The sequence below is a fragment of the Procambarus clarkii genome, chromosome 12 (assembly GCF_040958095.1).
Source record: "Procambarus clarkii isolate CNS0578487 chromosome 12, FALCON_Pclarkii_2.0, whole genome shotgun sequence".
Taxonomy (NCBI): Eukaryota; Metazoa; Arthropoda; class Malacostraca; order Decapoda; family Cambaridae; genus Procambarus; species Procambarus clarkii.
This window is the reverse complement of record NC_091161.1, coordinates 13432198-13440480: the sequence shown is the minus strand read 5'-3', so window position 1 is coordinate 13440480 and position 8283 is coordinate 13432198. Positions and strand designations below refer to the sequence as shown.

General features: G+C 44.9%; 1 protein-coding gene across 2 annotated transcripts in view; it reads right to left on the bottom strand.

The window, feature by feature from the left end:
* LOC123751050 (prolyl 4-hydroxylase subunit alpha-2) overlaps nt 1-8283 on the bottom strand; it is an 81334-nt gene that overhangs the window by 72749 nt on the left and 302 nt on the right. The window lies entirely within an intron of this gene.

The window sequence follows — 8283 nt, the reverse complement described above, 5'->3', positions numbered from 1 at the left end:
GGGTAGGGTAGGTGATGGGGGAAGACGAAGGGAAGCTTCTCATTGGTTGCCTCACGTCTGAGCAAGCCACGTGGTCATCTAGTCCGTAATTTGAACATTGCTTCGATATCTGCTTTGTCAATCCACTTTAGTATCTCGTATGTCGTTATCATGTCTCACCATGTTAATATCTGCAGTGTTGTGAGGTCCAGTTCCCTCGGATTTTTCTTCATAGCTTTGTAATGAACAGTTATATGATTTCTTGGCATTGCCTTGCACTTCACGGGTTGCTTTCTAACAGTCACTTGTCTGCCCGCGTATAAGGAGAGAGAGAGAGAGAGAGAGAGAGAGAGAGAGAGAGAGAGAGAGAGAGAGAGAGAGAGAGAGAGAGAGAGAGAGAGAGAGAGAGAGACAGAGAGAGAGAGAGAGAGAGAGAGAGAGAGAGAGAGAGACAGAGAGAGAGAGAGAGAGAGAGAGACAGAGAGAGAGAGAGAGAGAGAGAGACAGAGAGAGAGAGAGAGAGAGAGAGAGAGAGAGAGAGAGAGAGAGAGAGAGAGAGAGAGAGAGAGAGAGAGAGAGAGAGAGAGAGAGAGAGAGAGAGAGACAGGCAGACAGACAGACAGACAGACCGAAATATCCATAATAGAGAAATGTCAAGAAAACTACCCCAACACACACACACACACACACACACACACACACACACACACACACACACACACACACACACACACACACACACACACACAGTACCAAAGCGTTATACTCCAAAGAGTGCTGGGAAGACGGGACACCACGAGCGTAGCTCTCCATCCTGTAACTACACCAGAGTAATTACACACAACCAAACAATAACACGAACACCTTTTGAACAACTCCCCCCCCCCCTCCCCCCCCGTCCCCCCCCCCCCCTCACCCCCGTCCCCCCCCTCCCCCTCCCCCCCCCCTCCCCCCCCCCCCCCCCCTCCCCCCCCCCTCACAGTTAGGCATCCCCAATCGCCCCTAATTTGCATATATCATGCTAACGGCAGCTTGTGGTGGTAGGCAAACCCCACACAATGGTTTCCAAGTCGTCTCAAACGACAGACTTGGAGCGCGCACACACACACACACACACACACACACACACACTCAAGTCAATCCCAGACACACTCAAGTCAATCCCCCAGGAGAGAGAAAATCAAGCGTTTGTTGGGGTTTTTTTTCGCCCCTTTCAAGTGGATTCTATATCTTCCCAGGAAGTGAGGGGATTAACTCGCCTGTTATTGGTGGTATTGAGTTAATGTGTTTGTTCTTTCTTGTTCTTCAGTTTGTTGATCTGTTCAACGTGGTGATGTTGGCTTTATTTGTTTTTATTCGTTTGTTATATACCTTGAGGTTACCTTGAGGTGCTTCCGGGGCTTAGCGTCCCCGCGGCCCGGTCGTCGACCAGGCCTCCTGGTTGCCGGACTGATCAACCAGGCTGTTGGACGCGGCTGCTCGCAGCCTGACGTACGAGTCACAGCCTGGTTGATCAGGTATATATGTTATATTTTATATATTAGTTATAAAATAACAAATATATTTGTTATTTTATATTTCCTATATTTAAATAGGAAATTTACCTGAATTTACCTGAGGGCCACTAATACTAGTGGCCTCGGTGAGGACAGGAAGCCGGTGGCTTGTCAAAGGTCCCCAAGATCAACCTATCTTGAGGTTATCTTGAGATGATTTCGGGGCTTTAGTGTCCCCGCGGCCCGGTCCTCGACCAGGCCTCCACCCCCAGGAAGCAGCCCGTGACAGCTGACTAACACCCAGGTACCTATTTACTGCTAGGTAACAGGGGGCATAGGGTGAAAGAAACTCTGCCCATTGTTTCTCGCCGGCGCCTGGGATCGAACCCAGGACCACAGGATCACTAATAATTAAGATAATATTAGCATTAACAAGCCACAAGTAAATTACTCTAATGTAATATATGAATGAGAACAGTCACTGGAACACGAGGCAAGAGGCATGAGTTACGAGGAAACGCTGCGGGAAATTCATCTCACGACACTGGAAGACAGAAGAGTAAAAGGAGACATGATCACTACCTACAAAATCCTCAGAGGAATTGACAGGGTAGACAAGGATAAAATTGTTTAACACGGGTGGTACGCGAACAAGGGGACACAGGTGGAAACTTAGTACCCAAATGACCCACAGGGACGTTAGAAAGAACTTTTTCAGTGTCAGAGTAGTTAACAGATGGAATGTATTAGGCAGTGATGTGGTAGAGGCTGACTCCATACACAGTTTCAAATGTAGATATGATAGAGCCCAATAGGCTCAGGAACCAGTACACCAGTTGATTGACAGTCGTGAAGCGGGACCAAAGAGCCAGAGCTCAACCCCTGCAAGCACAACTAGGTGAGTACAACCACAATCACAAAACACAGAAAACATATCTTTGAGGCAAGGAAGTGCTCGACAAGCCCCCATTTAGAAGCGAGAGATCTTCGACAAGATAACAGGGATTGAACAAGTAGAGAAGAATGCTGTAACTACCAGATACAGCCTCCAGGTACAGGTACCAGGTACAGGTACCAGGTATACCAGATACAGCCTCCAGGTACAGGTACCAGGTACAGGTACCAGGTATACCAGATACAGCCTCCAGGTACCAGGTACAGGTACCAGGTATACCAGATACAGCCTCCAGGTACCAGGTACAGGTACCAGGTATACCAGATACAGCCTCCAGGTACAGGTACCAGGTACAGGTACCAGGTATACCAGATACAGCCTCCAGGTACAGGTGCCAGGTACAGGCACCAGGCATACCAGATACGGCCTCCAGGTACAGGTACCAGGTACAGGTACCAGGTATACCAGATACAGCCTCCAGGTACCAGGTGCCAGGTACAGGCACCAGGCATACCAGATACGGCCTCCAGGTACAGGCACCAGGTATACCAGATACAGCCTCCAGGTACAGGCACCAGGTATACCAGATACAGCCTCCAGGTACAGGCACCAGGTATACCAGATACAGCCTCCAGGTACAGGTACCAGGTACAGGTACCAGGTATACCAGATACAGCCTCCAGGTACAGGTACCAGGTACAGGCACCAGGTATACCAGATACAGCCTCCAGGTACAGGTACCAGGTACAGGTACCAGGTACAGGCACCAGGTATACCAGATACGGCCTCCAGGTACCAGGTACCAGGTACAGGCACCAGGTATACCAGATACGGCCCCCACAGCATCCCCCAAGATGCTCCTAAACAGACTGGAGATGCAGCCACGGAGCATAGTCAACAGAGCAATGAACCCTGTGAATGATTACCTGTTCAATACCACGAAAAGTAGTCATCATGATACAGGCGAGATGAGTCACGATAACGAGTCGGAGGATATGATGACCACACCATCAGACGACGGAGAAACTAAGACGTTTCGGTCCTTCCTGGACACATATTAGACTTGATAATGGTTCACAATGGCCCAAAACATCGTTGTTTTACCATTTTCTGACGTGGAATTTGGCCACGACAATCATCAAGAAACTGTGATTTGGGAACAAGAAACTGGGATTTGGGAACAAGAAACTGGGATTTGGGAACAAGAAACTGGGGTTTGGGAACAAGAAACTGGGATTTAAGAACAAGAAACTGGGATTTGAGAACAAGAAACTGGGATTTGAGAACAAGAATCTGGGATCTAAAGAACCGAAGGAAGCTATTCTCAACCGCTCGGACCATTCGGGGATCGAACCCAGAACTGAGAGAGGTGAGGATTACCACTCCTAGCTGCATAGAACTGTGGAACACACGTGGATCTGAATACCAGTGACTTAATCGCTGAAGCTGCCATGACACGTAACAATGTTCAAAGAAGATTTACCCATTTTGAAAGAACGAATCCGAACTGAGGGACATGGCAGGTTAGGTTAGGTTAGGTTAGGTTAGGTTAGGTTAGGTTAGGTTAGGTGAGGTTAGGTGAGGTTAGGTTAGGTTAGGTTAGGTTAGGTGAGGTTAGGTGAGGTTAGGTTAGGTTAGGTTAGGTTAGGTTAGGTTAGGTGAGGTTAGGTGAGGTTAGGTGAGGTTAGGTTAGGTTAGGTTAGGTGAGGTTAGGTGAGGTTAGGTGAGGTTAGGTTAGGTGAGGTTAGGTGAGGTTAGGTGAGGTTAGGTTAGGTTAGGTGAGGTTAGGTTAGGTTAGGTTAGGTTAGGTTAGGTTAGGTGAGGTTAGGTTAGGTTAGGTTAGGTTAGGTTAGGTGAGGTTAGGTTAGGTTAGGTTAGGTTAGGTGAGGTTAGGTGAGGTTAGGTTAGGTTAGGTTAGGTTAGGTTAGGTTAGGTTAGGTTAGGTTAGGTTAGGTGAGGTGAGGTTAGGTGAGGTGAGGTGAGGTGAGGTTAGGTGAGGTTAGGTGAGGTTAGGTTAGGTTAGGTTAGGTGAGGTGGCAGGAAATGCAATGTCTAACAAACATTAGTGTACCAAGATCTTGTTCGACACACTTGAAAAGAAGGGGAAATTAGTGCAATTCTTAAGCATATTGCATTTCCAACTAAGTAATATAGAAAGCAACTATGGACCTCTGGCTGTCGAGGCTGGAGTGTTCTCTCCAGGGCGTACAGCCAGGGTAGGAGAAGCTGTTACCCATGCAGCGGGTCTCCCCCCTTTCAACGCTGCAGAAATTATCCAAGACAAAGAGCTTTCTTCTAAGAAGGAAGGTATTAGAACACCAGTCCTCTCCTCTCCAGGGCGTAAAGCCTGGGTAGGAGAAGCTGTTACCCATGCAGCGGGTCTCCCCCCTTTCAACGATGCAGAAATTATCCAAGACAAAGAGCTTTCTTCTATACTAAGAAGGAAGGTATTAGAACACCAGTCCTCTCCTCTCCAGGGCGTAAAGCCTGGGTAGGAGAAGCTGTTACCCATGCAGCGGGTCTCCCCCTTTCAACGCTGCAGAAATGTATTGCAAGATCAGAGTGCAGGTGAGGTAAATCAGGACAAAATTAAGCATAAAAACGAATTAAAAGAGAAACTAAACATAACAAACAGAGACGGGACATGATCACAACGTACAAGATCCTAATGGGAATCTTGTAACAGTCTTGGCAAAGAGGAGGATAACAAAAGGGAAGCAGATTGGCGGATCTGAAGTGGAAATTATAAATGAATCGTATATTTTAAATCGTAAATATTTCATTTAAATTATAAATGAATCGTAAATGTTTCACTCGAATGTAGCAGTCGAGTGAAGCACGCGAGTGTAACACGCGAGTGTAACACGCGAGTGTAACACGCGAGTGTAACACGCGAGTGTAACACGCGAGTGTAACACGCGAGTGAAGCACGCGAGTGTAACACGCGAGTGAAGGGAAACTCTTACCACAATTGTGAAAACAGAGATGACATGCATAAGCTGTTTGGGACTCACTACACTGATGAAGGCTTTATGGGAGCACGGGTCCAGTGTACGGCAAGCACACACACACACACACACACACACACACACACACACACACACACACACACACACACACACACACACACACACACACACACACACACACACACACACACACACACACACACACACACACACACACACACACACACACACACACACACACACACACACACACACACACCATGCTAATGAATCACTTTCTCCTCAAACGATCGATTGCAATTACCCATTACTGACCATTAGGACTCTTCCTTTTAGTTAAATTGTCTCCTAATGCGGTAAGTAACTTACCGCATTAAGTCTTAAGTCTTAAGTAACTTGCACTGAACTTAAATACCACCATTACCATTAAGTTCTTAAGTTTTAAGCTGTCCTTCTTAACTACCTGACGCCTTGACCATTAGAGTCAAGTTGAAGTTGTTAACTGCTGCGATGCAAATGCGTAACGACTGTGATTGAAAGGGGATTTGCAATATCTGTGATTTAAGGGGGAATTGCAATATCTGCGATTTAAGGGGGGTTGCAATATCTGTGATTTAAGGGGAGTGGTTGCAATATCTGTAATTTAAGGGGTGTGGTTGCAAAATCTGTGATTTAAGGGGTGTGGTTGCAAAATCTGTGATTTAAGGGGTGTGGTTGAAAAATCATCTAATGTCATATACTGCCAATCTAGCGTTTTCTATTGCTACCTAGTTTGAGTCCTCTGGCTGGTTAGGCCCAGGGCACGTTAATACGACGGTTTCCTGACGTTGGGGATCCCTTGAGGTGCTTCCGGGGCTTAGCGTCCCCGCGGCCCGGTCGTCGACCAGGCCTCCTCCTCCCTAGGACAACGCTCTGGTCTATTAACTTCTTGATAAAAATACAGAACTAAGTAATTGTTTGACACTGCTAATGTTAAAGGGGCCGTGTGTGAGTATGAGTATGTATACACACCTCGGCTACCAATGTCTTTTGTACGGTCACTGTTGGTCAAGTGGTTAAGGTACGCCAGTTGCATCGTCCCCATTGTTGTCTGGGTTCGAATCCTTCTGGGGTGTGGAGTTTTCAGTTGCATATTGGCTTGGGGATCATTCAAGCTTGTTCGCATGAGTATGTATGTATATCAGTATGAGTATTAGGATAGGAATTCGGGAATAGAGGTTATTTGGGATAGGTGGGTTAGCTTGAGGAGCGGGGCTAGGCCCGGGAAAGCTTGATACAAGCTTGTTTGGCAACGAAATTACGGTTGGGCAAATTTTTTTTTGCCCAATCAGGTCGGAAGTGATGACAGGCGGTTGAGGAATGTGGACGGTGGAGCGATCCCATAGTCATGCACTACTGTGGAATTGCAATGGGATTTTTCTCTTGTTAATTATAATCATTTGTGAGTACTTGGTTACCTGTGACAACTGAAGTGAAGTAACTATGTCATTCTCTCTCTCTCTCTCTCTCTCTCTCTCTCTCTCTCTCTCTCTCTCTCTCTCTCTCAAGCCAATTGTGTACCAGAACCTTAATATAATCGTTGACTTAATTTCACACATACCCAGATCCTAAGTAAACAAATTACTTAATTAAGTAATAGAGTCACAAGAAAGTTTTCTTTTAGCATAAGTGGGAAAATAAAACGAATCAATTCAGAATTGTAAAAGCTAATACAATAGAGAAATAGATCAGAATCCTTTCATAACTGCAAAAGTACATATGATAGAGAAATAGATCATAGAGAAACAGATCAGAATCCACACATAATTGTAAAAGTAGATATACTAGATAAATAGATCAGGCTCCAAGGTATATTAGAAAACCAGCAGGTATAGATAGACCTGGGGGCCAAGGAGCTACAGCTCAACCCTGCCATAACCAGCAGGTGGAGTGTGAATTGGTGACATACATGTTCAGACACCTGGATAGCGAGACCTCTCTGTTCCGCTTAAGCTGTGGGACTCTTAGCGGTTCGCGAATACGGTCAGAGTAGCCCATCAGTATGGCCCATCCAGCCCCTCCTCCGAATAGACAGTACGTTTTAATACTAAATGTAATAAGTACAATCCTGACTATCGGCTTAGTACATAAATACACTTATACGCCAGCATCGCACCAAAATATTGTGAATATTACAGTTTACCTGAAAAGCTGTATAGAAAACCATGACCTAACTTAACCTTCTTAAGTGTAGGAGGACAAGCATGTAAATAACCTTTATTGCTTCTTAATTACAATTAATACTTAACCTATAGCAACATTGATATTACAGTTTAAAATAATTAATAAAAGGAAACTAAAAGCTTTCAATAAATTATAAAATAACTCAGAATATTTTCAAATTTTGTATAAAATCTCTATTGTTTAATATAATTAAAAAACAAATTCCTTATATTTAAAACTTGTGTAAACAGAGCTTATCAATTATAAAATATACTAAAATTTTGAGTGTTCTTAACAGAATATTAACAGATAATAAGGAGAATATATAGAGAAGTGAATGTAAAGGCACAATTAAGTGTATTAATATACTAATTATCTTCAAAACTTATCTCTAGTCCCCTCTTGACAGGATTGATTCGGCTATCGGTAAAAAGCCCTTGAAAGGGAGGGGGAACTAGGCTATATAATCCCCTTAACGAGCCTGGCCTGAGGACAGGCCAGGCTCGTTTACATTGCATAAAACCGATCTCTAGTTTTGCAAATATTGCACAAACCACTTTTTTAGGCAAGCAAAAATATTGCAAATACATATTCTAGCCAAAGCGTTAGCTTTGCAAACCTAAATACTCTTGAATCAACAATTGATTGCATACACACTCTTCTCTTCAAGTTTGTATTCATCTAGTTGTGCTTGCGGGGGTTGAGCTCTGACTCTTTGGCCCGCGCCTATCAACTGAAAGTG